Source organism: Salmo trutta, chromosome 8, assembly GCF_901001165.1.
Source record: "Salmo trutta chromosome 8, fSalTru1.1, whole genome shotgun sequence".
Taxonomy (NCBI): Eukaryota; Metazoa; Chordata; class Actinopteri; order Salmoniformes; family Salmonidae; genus Salmo; species Salmo trutta.
In genome coordinates, this window is record NC_042964.1 from 27,065,286 (window position 1) to 27,079,749 (window position 14,464).

The 14,464-nt window shown below is 42.1% G+C and overlaps 1 protein-coding gene across 1 annotated transcript in view; it reads right to left on the bottom strand.

The window, feature by feature from the left end:
• sema4f (sema domain, immunoglobulin domain (Ig), transmembrane domain (TM) and short cytoplasmic domain, (semaphorin) 4F) overlaps positions 1 to 11,709 on the bottom strand; it is a 45,509-nt gene extending 33,800 nt beyond the window's left edge. The window contains exon 1 of the mRNA XM_029759612.1: positions 11,386 to 11,709. The gene's annotated coding sequence lies outside the window, so the exon portion shown is untranslated. The remainder of the gene's footprint in view (positions 1 to 11,385) is intronic.
• Between the last annotated feature and the right edge of the window lie 2,755 nt (positions 11,710 to 14,464).

Below are 14,464 nucleotides of genomic sequence, written 5' to 3' on the forward strand. Positions count from 1 at the left end.
CTAAAGACCTCTCATGCTTTGAACGGCACATATCCATATATGGCAATGGCTATTTGCATACAGGCCTACTGCAGCGCTGATTGGTTATGGAATGTATAGGCCTGGGCGATGCTGTTGGTTCATTGATTGTGCAGGACGGCTTATTAAAGAGTCAGCCTAAATTATAGTGAATTTGTATTTGATTTTGAATAGCCTCGTAATAGGGAAATGTTTATACTTGCATTATGAATAGGCTGACACGTTACCTTTTTACCCAGAGAATATCTCACCACTGTGCGTTTCCATCTCCTACTCTTTCTCCTTCAATCCTTTCTCGAGTGCACAGAGAGGGGCTGTCAACAGTTTAATTAAATATATTTTGTTCTGAAAACATGTTACTATCGATGTTCCAGAACAGATTTTACTTGGTTTCCAAATTAAGCACTGGGTAGCTTCAGCAAAAGGGTTGGAGAGGCAATGAGCGGAATATCACCTGTTGTGCAGCAAGAGGCTGCATGCTCCTCAAACAGTGGTTGACGCATGGAGTGAAATAACCAGAGTAGTCTACCCAGCATGATTGAAAAACAAACTGGCATGAAAGCGGCCTCCATTTGCTATTTGAGTGATATGACATGTCTTTTTTTCCCCTGTTCCTACCCATTTGATAATGGGCCATTCTAAATCGAAACATTTTTACAGTACATATTAGTAAAGACAAGATTTAAATTGAGAATAGTCGGATGGGTGAAAATATGATCACTTGATGAGAGAACAGCATCTGCAGCCTGAGGCAAGGAACAGAGGCAAGGAATAGTCGCATCATGAAGCCCATCATGCAGTGCCTTCAGAAGGTATTCACACCCCTTGACTTTTTCCATATTTAGTTGTGTTACAGCCTGAGTTTAAAATGTATACAATTTTGATTTTGTGTCACTGGCCTACACACAATACCCCATAATGTCAAAGTAGAATTTCATTTGTACAAATTAATAAAAAAGGAAAAGCTGAAATGTCTTGAGTCAATAAGTATTCAACCCCTTTGTTATGGCAATTAGGCTACTGTGCAGTCTACAATACATACTGTAGTTAACATGGGAAAGTGCCTAACTCCTTACATAAGGGAGAGCTGGCCATGTCTGTACAACAGAATGCGAAGCACGTGGGAGACCGGGGTTCAAATCCCCGTTGGGGAGGAAGGAGTAGGCTGTGCTTGTAAATAGGAATTTGTCCTTAACTGATTCCATATGTGTTATTTCATAGTTGTGATGTCTTCACTATTATTCTACAATGTAGAAAATAGTAAAAATATAGAAAAATCCTTGAATGAGTAGGTGTGTCCAAACGTTTGACTGGTACTTGCTTAATTAATTTGATTAATATTATCATGTTTCTATTCCATGAAAAACCAAAAACCCTCTGAGTTTCTGCTAGGATGGAACGGAAAATATGGCGCTGTACAATGTGATGTCCGGCAGTACGGTACTGGGCTATTTAGCTAAAGAATCCCTATGTCGTGCTTGTCTCAGAGCAGCACCAAACAGTGCTAAAATAGTTGTAGGCTTTTGCTTCTAACTTCAGTATTCTCCTTAAATAAACAAGACCTACACCATTTTTAACAGTATATCTAAAAATGCTTTTTTCAATGATGTGACTCTCCGCCAATAATTACATTTAGAGGATTGGAGGACTCTATATTAATATAAAGGGGCATTTTCCGTTAGGATGTGTGAAAATATCTGAGAATATCTAATGGGCTTTTATATCATTCTAAATTGATTAATAATAATCGCTTTGTTCAAAAAGTAACAACATTTCAGAGATTTCGTTTTCATTTAATCTAGAGTGAGCAAGAAAAAGGCAATTCTTGAACATGGGGTGAGACATTCTCACTAATTTGTAAATAAAGCCTAGCTCGGCAATTATACACTTCTTTAGTAAAGGTTGAATAGTCTATTGTTCAGCTAATAGCCCATCCTGCTATGCTTGTGAAAAACTAATAATAATACTTTTTCCTCTTTCCACGTTAAAGATTCCAATAGACAAAGTGTATTTAGCCACAATCGGCCCCAACCCCAATTAATACATTTAGGCACAGTCGATAGCGTGCTGAACTTTGGGCTAGAATGTTGAGGGTTCGAAACCTGCTCCCTGTCTGCTATAATTAATGAGTTTGATACACCTGGTATTGGATGTGGCTGAAAAAAACTTGCTAAATAGAGATTTGTAAATGAACTTTATTACAAAGAAATATGCACAATCATTTGGCTCTACATTAACTAACATATTCCTCTCAATGGTAATTGTTTTGCACGACTCGTTATCACGTTATAACTACATACATTTGCTTCCCCGTAATGTTTTGTTAGCCATCTTTGCTGAAGTCACCAGGGACAGGTGGCCCCCGTCAAATTCGTCATTGGAACTAGAGGTCGACCGATTATGATTTTTCAACGCCGATACCGATTATTGGAGGACCAAAAATGCCGATACCGATTAATCGGACGATTTACTTTTATTTTTTTAATTTATTTGTAATAATGACAATTACAACAATACTGAATGAACACTTATTTTAACTTAATATAATACATAAATACTATCAATTTAGCCTCAAATAAATAATGAAACATGTTCAATTTGGTTTAAATAATGCAAAAACAAAGTGTTGGAGAAGAAAGTAAAAGTGCAATATGTGCCATGTAAAAAAGCTAACTTTTAAGTTCCTTGCTCAGAACATGAGAACATATGAAAGCTGGTGGTTCCTTTGAACATGAGTCTTCAATATTCCCACGTAATAAGTTTTAGGTTGTAGTTATTATAGGACTATTTCTCTCTATACGATTTGTATTTCATATACCTTTGACTATTGGATGTTCTTATAGGCACTTTAGTATTGCCAGTGTAACAGTATAGCTTCCGTCCCTCTCCTCGCCCCTACCTGGGCTCGAACCAGGAACACATCGACAACAGCCACCCTCGAAGCAGCGTTACCCATGTAGAGCAAGGGGAACAACTACTCCAAGTCTCAGAGCGAGTGACGTTTGAAACGCTATTAGCGCGCACCCGCTAACTAGCTAGCCATTTCACATCGGTTACACCAGCCTCTTGGGAGTTGACAGGCTTGAAGTCATAAACAGCGCAATGCTTGAAGAATTGCGAAGAGCTGCTGGCAAAACGCACAAAGGTGCTGTTTGAATGAATGCTTACGAGCCTGCTGGTGCCTACCATCGCTCAGTCAGACGGCTCTATCAAATATCAAATCATAGACTTAATTATAACATAATAACACACAGAAATACGAGCCTTTGGTCATTAATATGGTCGAATCTGGAAACTATCATTTCGAAAACGAAACGTTTATTATTTCAGTGAAATATGGAACCTTTCCGTATTTTATCTAACGGGTGGCATCCCTAAGTCTAAATATTCCTGTTATATTGCACAACCTTCAATGTTATGTCATAATTATGTACAATTCTGGCAAATTAATTACGGCCTTTGTTAGGAATAAATGGACTTCGCACAGTCCGCAATGAGCCAGGTGGCCCAAACTGCTGTATATACCCTGACTGCTTGCACGGAACACTAGAGAAGTGACACAAATTCATGTTAGCAGGCAATATTAACTAAATATGCAGGTTTAAAAATATATACCTGTGTATTGATTTTAAAGAAAGGCATTGATGTTCATGGTTAGGTACATTGGTGCAACGACAGTGCTTTTTTCGCAAATGCGCTTGTTAAATCATCACTCGTTTGTCGAAGTAGGCTGTGATTCGATGAGAAATTAACAGGCACCGCATCGATTATATGCAACGCAGGACACGTTAGATAAACTAGTAATATCATCAACCATGTGTAGTTAACTAGTGATTATGTTAAGATTGATCGTTTTTTCTAAGATAAGTTTAATGCTAGCTAGCAACTTACCTTGGCTTCTTGCTGCCCTCACGTAACAGGTAGTCCGCCTGCCATGCAGGCTTCTCGTGGAGTGCAATATAAGGCAGGTGGTTAGAGCGTTAGACTAGTAACCAGAAGGTTGCAAAAATGAATCCCCCCTGAACAAGGCAGTTAACCCCCGTTCCTAGGCCGTCATTGAAAATAAGAATGTGTTCTTAATCTGACTTGCCTAGTTAAATAAAGGTGTAAAAGAAAAAAAAACTATTAATAAAAAATTCGGCAAATCGGTGGCCAAAAATACCGATTAGTGATTGTTATGAAAACTTGAAATCGGCCCTAATTAATCGGCCATTCCGATTAATCGGTCGAACTCTAATCTAACCACTTGATATAATTGGTCATATAAACACCTTGGGACACACATGCATAATGAGTGCTCTAACTCCCCCTTGTGGTGGTCTTAAGCAATGAAGCTGGGTACCTCTAAATCCCGCGGCGTAAGTTCGCAACTTTTAAAGGATGAACCACTGTAGAACGCTTCTGTCTATTTGAGCTGGTCAGTATGTGTAGGTAATCCTGTCTAACGTGGCTTTAAAAAAAATGTATTGCGTAGTAAAACATAAGACTCTATGCAAGTACACATTTCAATAGAATGTTACCGCAACTACTGTTTCAGAGCACTCGTCTGAATGTGCCAGAGCGCAGAATAACTGATGAATTTACGAAAGCTCAACACCCGTTGAATATGGCCTGTGTCAGTAAATGTCAGCAAAAAAGCACAATTCAATTGTTGCCAGGAGCACAGTTACAGTCACCAAATCGCTAGATAACATGAAAACAGCCTAACCAACTCTGCTAGGGTGAGTAAAATGGTCAGAGTTTGGGTGGGGGCTAAAGCTTAAGATGATTCTTATGGCATTACACACAGTCAGTGTGAACCAGAGTGACTTGACACAATGGGCCAAGCAAGCTGTACAAACAAAACGGAAACAACAAGGAACTTCTTATTTCATGAAAGGGGTTTCAGTCTGTCGTAAAGCGTTCATCCATGTATACGGGTAAGAGCATAGCTACAGTTTCAGATATTATATGATTCTAATTTTGCCAAAGTTGTTTTCATTTCAAGTTGAAGCTTACTGTTAGCTAGCTAGCTAGCTAAGCAGAGAAATGCGAATTCCATCGCTCCACCATCCCCTTCCTTGGTTACATCATCGCTGCAGGGAATGTACAGATGGATCCCGGGAAGGTGAGAGTGGTGGGTGGATTGGCCCCAGCCTATGTCCAGAGTGCAGCTGCAACTTTTCCTGGGATTTGCCAACTTCCATCGCCACTTTATCCGGGGTTACAGCACCCTGGCTTCCCCCGTCTGTACTCACCTCTCCCAAGATTCAGTTCACAATGTCCCCAGCTGCTGACCGGGTGTTCTGGGACCTCAAGCACCGCTTCACCATTGCTCCCATATTGGTTCATTCTGACCCGTCCCGTCAGTTCATGGTAGAGGCCGATGCTTTGGATGTCGGAGTGGGGGCTGTCCTGTCCCAGCGTTCTGCCCTGGACCTCAATTTACATCCCAGCGCCGCCTTCTCCCATCACCTCAACGCCACGGAGAGGAACTACGATGTGGGGAATCGTGAGATTCTCGCGGTGACAATAGCATTGGAGGAGTGGAGACACTGGTTGGAGGGGACGGAACATCAGTTCATTATGTGGATGGACCACAAGAACCTGGAATATCTCCACACCGCCAAGCATCTCAATTCCAGGCAAGCTAGATGGGCCCTGCTTTTCACCTGGTTTAACTTCTCCCTCTCCTACCAACCAGGATCCAAGAACATCAAGCCGGATGCGCTGTCACGCCGCTATATCCCTGCAATTTCATCCTCGAACCCGAGACCATCCTTCCTACCTCATTTCTGGCGACGGCACTCATCTGGGGAATAGGGAAGCAGGACCGTGAGGCACAGTGTTCCCAGCTGAATCCCGAGTGGGGGCCCAGATAACCGGATGTTTGTGCCTGACGCTGTCCGCTCCTCGGTCCTGGAGTGGGCCCACTCTTCTAGGCTTGCCTGCCACCCGGGCTCCCATCGGACCCTGGCCTTTGTGCGACAGCACTTTTGGTGGCCTACCATGGTCCCGGACGTCTCCGCATTCATCACCACCTGCACGGTCTGTGTGCAGAACAAGACTCCTTGGCAAGCTCCAGCTGGTTTTCTTCAACCACTGCCTGTCCCTCACTGTCCCTGGTCTCACATATCCCTGGACTTTGTCATTGGTCTTGCCCCGTCTGAGGGCAACACTGCCATCCTGACAATAGTGTACCGGTTTTCAAAGCCGCCCACTTCATTCCTCTCCCCAAGCTACCCTTCGCCAAAGAGACTTCCAGCTCATGGTGCAGCACGTCTTCCGGATCTATGGACACCCGGTGCACATGGTCTCAGACCGGGGCCCTCAGTTCTCGTCCTGGTTCTGGAAGGCGTTCTTCACGCTCATTTGGTCGTCGGCCAGCCTGTCCTCCGGGTTCCCACCCTCAGTTGGAGCGAGCCAATCAAGACGACTCTTCACTGCCTTGTCTCCTCCAACCCCACCACCTGGAGCCAGCACCTCATGTGGGTTGAATACGCCCGCAACACCTCCCCTGCTCTGACACTGAGCTCTCGGCTTTTGAGTGTTCCCTGGGTTATCAGCCCCTGTTCTTCCCGGAGCAAGAGGAAGAGGTCGGAATACCTTCGGCCCTGATGTTTGTACGCCGCTGTCGCGGGACCTGGAAGAGAGCCCGGTTGGCTCTTCTCAAGACCACCTCCAGGTATCGATGACAAATGGACTGCCACCGGACCCCGGCTCCCCTGTATCGTCTCAGGCAGAGGGTATGGCTGTCCACTCATGACCTGCCCCTCCCGGTGGAGTCCCGCAAACTTTCCCCCCGCTTTATCGGCCCTGTGTTATACCTGTGTTCTCTGTTTGTCTGTTGCCAGTTTGTCTTGTCAGGTATTATCAGCGTGTTTTCCCGTCTCCCTGCTTTCTCAATTACTGTTACCCTGGCTCTGACCATTCTGCCTGCCCTGACCCAGAGGCTGCCTGCCGTTCTGTACCTGCCTGACTCTGACCCGTTTACAAACCTCTGCCTGTCCTGAGCCCGAGCCTGCCTGCTGTTCTGTACCTTAGACTCTTCCCTTGATTACAGACCTCTGTCTGCCTTTGACCTGTCTTTTGCCTGCACCGTTTGGGTCAATAAACATATATGACTCTAGCTGTCTGCATCTGGGTCTTATCCTGAGTTATGATTTGACCCACCAATATAGACAAATGTCTGGGTAAACATAATCTAATAGTTAACTTCTCTAGGGTAGGGGGCAGTATTTTGCGTGCCCAAATTAAACTTCCTGCTACTCAGGCTCAGAAGGTAGGATATGCATATTATTAGTAGATTTGTATAGAAAACACTCTGAAGTTTCTAAAACTGTTTGAATGATGTCTGTGAGTATAACAGAACTCATATGGCAGGCAAAAACCTGAGAAAAATCCAACCAGGAAGTGGGAAATCTGAGGGTTGTAGTTTTTTCAAGTGATTGCCTATTGCCTACACAGTGACTTAGGGTTCATTTTGCACTTCCCAAGGCTTCAACTAGATGTCAACAGTCTTTAGAACGCTGTTCCAGGCTTTTACTGTGAATATTGAGCGAACGAGAGGGCCTGGAGTCAGATGAGTGAGGAAATGACATGAGCTCAGAGGTGCATGCTCACTTGAGTGTGAGCTGTGTTCCTTTTCTTTTCTGAAGACATTGGAATTGTCCGGTTGGAATATTACTGAAGATTTATGTTAAAAACATTCTAAAGATTGATGCTATACATCGTTTGACATACGTAAATATAACTTTTTTGGACTTTTCGTTGTGACATTTTTGCACGCTTCCTGCATTTGGAGTAGTGGACTGAACGCGCGAACAAAAAGGAGGTATTTGGACATAAATGATGGACTTTATTGAACAAAATAAACATTTATTGTGGAGCTGGGAATTCCTAGGAGTGCATTCTGATGAAGATCAAAGGTAAGTGAATATTTATAATATTATTTCTGAGTTTTATTGACTCCACAAAATGGCGGGTTTGGTTTCGTCTCTGAGCGCTGTACTCAGATTATTGCAAAGTGTGCTTTCGCTGTAAAGTTTTTTTTAAATCTGACACAGCGGTTGCATTAAGGAGAGGTGTATCTATAATTCTTTGAATAACAGTTTAATATTTTATCGACGTTTATGATGAGTATTTCTGTAAATTGATGTGCTCATTCACCGGAAGTTTTGGGAGATAAAACATTTCTGAACATTACACGCCAATGTAAAATGGGGTTTTTGGATATAAATATGAACTTTATCGAGCAAAACATACATGTATTGTGTAACATGAAGTCCTATGAATGCCATCTGATGAAGATCAAAGGTTAGTGATTAATTTTAGCTGTATTTCTGGTTTTTGTGACGCCTCTCCTTGCTTGGAAAATGGCTGTGTGGTTTTTCTTGTCAAGGTGATGTGCTAACAATCTAATGTTATGCTTTCACCGTAAAGCCTTTTTGAAATCGGGCAATGTGGTTGGATTAACGAGAATCTTAATCTTTAAAATGGGATATAATAGTTGTATGTTTGAGAAATTTGAATTATGAGATTTTTGTTGTTTTGAATTTGGCGCCCTGCTATTTCACTGGCTGATGATAGTGTGTACCGCGGGTGGGACGGTCACGTCCCACATACCCAAGAGAGGTTAAACAAATATTTTTAATTTGGACACTTTCTGTTTACCTGGAATATTTCCTTATTGTAGGCTACTACTTTTACCACTTTTGGTCTTAATCTTTACTACACTCTTTAGCACATGAATTCAGATGTGAATTCTTAAAGAGATGGGTTGGGCTGGCTGAAGAGGGTGTGAACAATGCTGAATGGGTGTACATAAAGGAGAGCTCTCCAGTAGGTACCAAAACATTAAAAGGCCATTTTCTCAAAAATGAGGTTCCACGTTTATAAATTTTCACAGCAGAATTACTTTCCCATTGTTCCCCAAATGCAGTGTATGATATACCATTTTGTAGCCCTCTGTCTCTGCTTTCATCCAATGTAAAATTCAAATTTTGCTACATAAGACCGAATCAAGGCCGTCAGTCACAAATTTTGCACAATCCAGGAGTGGAAAGCTCTTAGAGACTTACCCAGAAAGGACTCACAGCTTTAATTGCTGCCAAATGTATTTCTACAAAGTATTGACTTGGGTGGAAATACTTATTTAAATTAGATAGTGCTGTATTTCATTAAATAAAAATTCAAAATTCACTTTGTCATTATGAGGTATTCTGTGTAGCTGAGTGAGACCAAAAAACATCTATTTAATACATTTTTAATCCAGGCTGTAATGCAACAAAATGTGGAATAAGTCAAAGTAAATTAATACTTTCTGAAGGCACTGTAGAATCGTGAGAATTGCAATACATATCGTATCGGCACCTAAATATCACAATAATATCATATCGTGAGGTCCCTGGCAATTCTCAGCCCTACTGACAACTGAGAACAGGAGGCACACAGCAGAGAACCTAAAATGGCATTAGCCACCATCATTGCTGAGTGGGTGGGGGACAGCAATAAGGTGAGCGCCGTCTGGTAGGTAGCAAGGACTGTTGTAGATTCAACTGCATTGCCCCCTAGCAGCCTTACACAGGACTATATCAGACTTGTGAATTAACTCTATATGGAATAGGGTGACATTTGGGACTGTCTGTGGTTCAGGCCCTCTGTAGCTGACTGGACTTGACATAATGATCCCAAAAGCACTCTACACTCCAAAGTTAACTGTCACTACAACTTAACAACCACTTTACCATCAAAGCTCATCTTCTATAGTTTGGAGAGAAAGTTATGCCTCCAGGATATGTCTCTCTGCTAAGCCATATCCTCTCTGTCTGATTTAAGGGTCCCCTACACCCATGACTATAAATCAACTAAGCTACCCTTGTGTCTTGCTGTCATGTTCTTGTCAAAGACAACTTTGTAAGACATTTTCCTGAAACTAATACAATTTAATTCCAATTGCAGGGCTCTCTGTGACATTTTTTTTTACAAGGAGCAGAAATGAAACATTTAGGAGCACGCAAAGAAATGTAAGAGCTCAATGAAAACTATTTTCCATATTAAAGCAGCAAGCCGCAGATGAAACAAAGTATTTCCCCACAACTGTTTTGGTAAAAGATTGAGGGATGGGGCTGGAGAAATGTAACCATACACAAATTCATAGACAGAGCTATGGATGCAAGGACCTACCATCCATGATATCAAAATCATAGTTTGAACCATGTTTTGAGGCTATACAGGCTATACGGGGAGGGTCCACTCTGCTCATTCACAAACATCAACAGCACAGCTCCACTGATCTAATAGGTTTTACTTGCAATGATTGTGATACTGTATGTGGTTGTTTTTACATACCTTAGTCAAAAGCAGTGGATAATGTCTGCTAAATTACTAAATTGTAAATCTGTAAGACATGAATTGTTGGACTCTATTCCCACATTTTTTAAGTAATTCAGCCATATAGAGATCTGTGGAATCTACCCATAGCTGTGCAACTCTCTCACTCTCCGGTTTCAGGCCTGATTACTCTATGGATGTTAAGCAATGAGTAACAAGAGGAAGTTAGGTTGTAGCCAACACTGTCTCTTAGGTCACTTATCACTAAGTCAAAGCATAGCATCCATATCTGATTGCATATGTAAGAAGTAGTTGATCGTTTTGAGTGATTTTGTGTTGTTTTTGATACTGTGCTGTACTCTTTTCCTAGTCTCTCAGTTTAAACAACCATGCATAGATGCATAGAAGCCTAGCTGGCAAGACAAAACCACAAGCCAACTCTGTTTTTTGTACAGTGTATTTGGATGTCTTTGACAAGTGTTTTAAGGAGAGGGAGAGCGAGGAGAGAGTGTGTTAGGGCTTCTTAGTAAACACACAGGCGTGCACATGGCACCCACTCACACTAATAGCCTACTAAACTTGCAGCTGACACTACAGGATTTTTTTTAAATGTTGTAGTTCAAACACTTATTGAATAGAAACACTGATACGTTCAAGTTCAGACTGCTGTTATACCCATCCAGTCGGTTGCAGTTAAAATAGTTAAATGGCCACAGTAGGGCCTTAACATGTCAAAACATTGATGCTGAGTTGCAATAGGCTAAATCAGAGCGCTAAAATGGTCCCTCCTCAACTTCCCCTTCATGTGGAACTTCTTTGATAATTGGACTTTGCACAATATCAAAACAAGATCTCTGAAGGAGACTACAACTTGTAAGTGTTGCAGGATGGTCGGGTTGGCCCTTTGAACTCGGCTGGATACAATAGCTTACTGTAATTGGATCAATATGTGCGCTATTTCTAATGACATTAAGTGAGGTCCCTAGTAGTCCATCCACCCCGTTCTTGGAATTGTCAACGATTAACATACGTTTTTAAAATATTTTCTCGTCTTACCTTGCCAAACTTCTGGTGTTGAACGTAAAGTTGTCCCTCTTTTACGTGGGTATCCATCGCCCAACAAATGCAGAGAATTTGACAGCAGACAACTTTTCGGTTATTTTTATTCTCCATCCGAACTTCCTTCAACTCAACTTTACTTACTTCCACAAGCCATGCGCTTTTCTCAACGTTGTGAGTCATTTAAATATTTGAATACAATTAAGACAGTTTTGAAACGGGAAAAAAAGTGGCTGATGGTCTTGAAAAAAGTTCTAACTTCTGAAAACATTTCGGTTATGTCCGTCGCTAGTCGCCACCCGCCGCTTCCTCTTCCTTATTGTGCGCTGCATGCCGTGTGTCCTTGCGCAGTCTGGTGTGCATGATTTTCTCTCTCTCTCATACACAGTGATGAGGAAGACAGCAGCTTGATTGAACTGCTGGCTTGCAGGGTCACACACACTTTTTACAAGTTTTTTTTGTTTATATATTCTTTCAAAAGAAAAATAGCATTGCAATATTTCCAAATAATACATCGACATTGATCTTTCATGTGTTGAAATGCCATTGTCCACCACCCAGGTTGCTGGACAGACAGACATAGCCTTAGATGTACGCCTACCGTTACTCCTTGAGGTCCAAGGTCCTGTATGTTATTTTCATAGGTAGACTGGCTCCGACAGCCAAACACTCCATATAAACGTGAATCAGTTCTCAATTGCAATACAGTTCTATAAACATAAAGCCCTTTACCTTCATATCACATCAAAATAATTTCACAAATGTAAAATAAACACTTACTGTGCACTGTTTTAACCCGCTTTATCACAGTGGCAGCTGAGTGATAACATGTTTCCATTACATACAGGTGTTCGGAACATGCTAGATAGCTAATTAGCACAAATGGTCCCTCTGACTGCCCGTAAGCATGAGCTGTACCTTGGAGATATGGCTGTGGTAACACTAATCCTAACCTTAATCCTAAAATAGGTCCTTATGCTTCCAAAACTGTACCACAAGCGATGTGTGTTAATGTTCAGACTGAGTGTCGGTCTCTTAAAACAACTCCCCCAGTACAGAAAACTACTTTGTCCAATTACTCTTATGTGTAATGTAATGGAATTAAGAGTTATGATCAAGGGCTAAGGCAGACGGTGCTTGTGTCTCTCACCAATATGTCACACAGGAATTATTTGTATTCTTTCTATAGTTAACATAATCACTCTCCTCTCAGCAGACTCAACACACCTTGTCCCCAGATATTTATCATCAAAATAACAGCACCATTTTCTTATCTCTCTCTCTGTCAAGTTTTGCCATCAGTTACTTGTATAATTCTGCCACCTGGTGGATATTATGCGATACTGCAATACTGATACTATAATAGATAGTGAGTGGTTTAAAATAATTAAATACAAGGTGTGGACGTCATGAAAGCCTCCTACAATAAAACAGATTATATATGTGATACAAAAAGTCTAAACTGTATTATGTCATCAAATCAAATGTATTTATAAAACCCTTTTTACATCAGCAAATGTCACAAAGCGCTCATCCACATCAGTGGAGAGATCTGATTAGCTGGGAAACTGCTGTGAAGTCTCACATGATCTAAACAGGAAGAGAGAGAAGTCATGGCTGCAGTGGTGGCACAGATGTGAGGAAGCCCAGTGGCCGGCAAATGTTCTCCTTGATGAAACATTTGATTTTAATACCGTTTTCTGTTTCCAAAACTAGAATCTGTAAAAGAGTGTATTATGTTTTGTAGGCTTTACCCTTTGTCAAAGCTGTCGTTTAGGAGGGCAAGAGCGAATTGAGTTATTGTACATGCGCACTTCACACAGTAGGCATTTCCTAATAAATGCCAAAACACATCAATAGGATTTTGCTAGCTTGTGCTCTGCCCACCTCCTTGCTTGTTCTGCCCACTATGATTGATTTGCTCCCATTGGAAACGACAGGCTCTGGTCTATCTTGGGTTAGTCATACAAATCTTTGGTGGTGGTGTAGAAGGGTGAGTAGCTAGCTAATAAACTATTTGCAGGGTTCTTTTCAAGATTAAAATGGGCATGACAGAGGGCGTGGTCAGCCCGTCGAGGCGGCTGAATTTTAGAACATTTTAATGTCAGAAAAATACCTAGGTCTGTAAAAAGTAATTGTGACAATGCTGCAAGAGGGAAAGTACAGCCCCTGAACTAAACTCAGCAAAAAATAAACATCCTCTCACTGTCAACTGTGTTTATTTCCAGCAAACTAAACATGTTTAAATATTTGTATGAACATAACAAAATTCAACAAGTAAGAACAAGTTCCACAGTCATGTGACTAACAGAAATGGAAGAATGTGTCCCTGAACAAAGGGGGGGGGGTCAAAATAAAAAGTAACAGTCAGTATCCGGTGTGGCCACCAGCTGCATTAAGTACTGCAGTGCATCTCCTTCTTATGGACTGCACCAGATTTGCAAGTTCTTGCTGTGAGATGTTACCCCACTCTTCCACCAAGGCACCTGGAAGTTCCCAGACATTTCTGGGGTGAATGGACCTAGCCCTCACTCTCCGATCCAACAGGTCCCCAGACGTGCTCAATGGGATTGAGATCCGGGCTCTTCGCTGGCCATGGCAGAACACTGACATTCCTGTCTTGCAGGAAACCACGCACAGAACAAGCAGTATGGCATTGACATGCTGCAGGGTCATGTCAGGATGAGCCTGCAGGAAGGGTACCACATGAGGGAGGAGGTCTTCCCTGTAATGCATAGCGTTGAGATTGCCTGCAATGACAACAAGCTCAGTCCAATGATGCTGTGACGCACCGCCCCAGACCATCACGGACCCTCCACCTCCAAATCGATCCCGCTCCAGAGTACAGGCCTCGGTTTAATACTCATTCCTTCGACGATAAACGCGAATCCGACAATCACTCCCGGTGAGACAAAACCGCGACTCGTCAGTGAAGAGCACTTTTTGCCAGTCCTGTCTGGTCCAGCGACGGTGGGTTTGTGCCCATAGGCAACATTGTTGCCCGTGATGTCTGATGAGGACCTGCCTTACAACAGGCCTACAAGCCCTCAGTTGTTGCCATCCTGTACCTGTCCCG